Genomic DNA, 340 nt, shown 5'->3' with positions numbered 1-340 from the left:
GGACTACTAGAACTGGGTGGCTTGTTTAAGTATTTAGATTTCCTTCTGATGCACTGGAAAATATTAATAACCATAACAAACAATCCTAGATATTCAGATACATGAAAAACTACAATGTTTTGATTCATCCTTTGCACTTTAATTCCCTTCAGCTCTAAACATAACTGAGATGGTATGCACAGGTGTAGCAACCACAATAAAATGTTAAGCCTGTGGCAACAATCAGAGAAACATAAACATGTGCTTATATGTGGAAGATATTGCAGAAACCTGGTTGGTAGAGAGAGGACACAGGAAAGATTCTATAGCTCTGGTCTCACGCTAAAGCAAGAAAACTATT

General features: G+C 36.5%; 1 protein-coding gene across 1 annotated transcript in view; it reads right to left on the bottom strand.

The window, feature by feature from the left end:
- DEPDC1B (DEP domain containing 1B) overlaps nucleotides 1-340 on the bottom strand; it is an 18,596-nt gene that overhangs the window by 3,469 nt on the left and 14,787 nt on the right. The gene's annotated exons all lie outside the window — the stretch shown is intronic.

This window comes from Neopelma chrysocephalum, unplaced genomic scaffold (genome assembly GCF_003984885.1).
Source record: "Neopelma chrysocephalum unplaced genomic scaffold, ASM398488v2 Primary Assembly neopelma1_97102, whole genome shotgun sequence".
Taxonomy (NCBI): Eukaryota; Metazoa; Chordata; class Aves; order Passeriformes; family Pipridae; genus Neopelma; species Neopelma chrysocephalum.
This window is presented reverse-complemented; position numbering and strand designations above follow the sequence as displayed.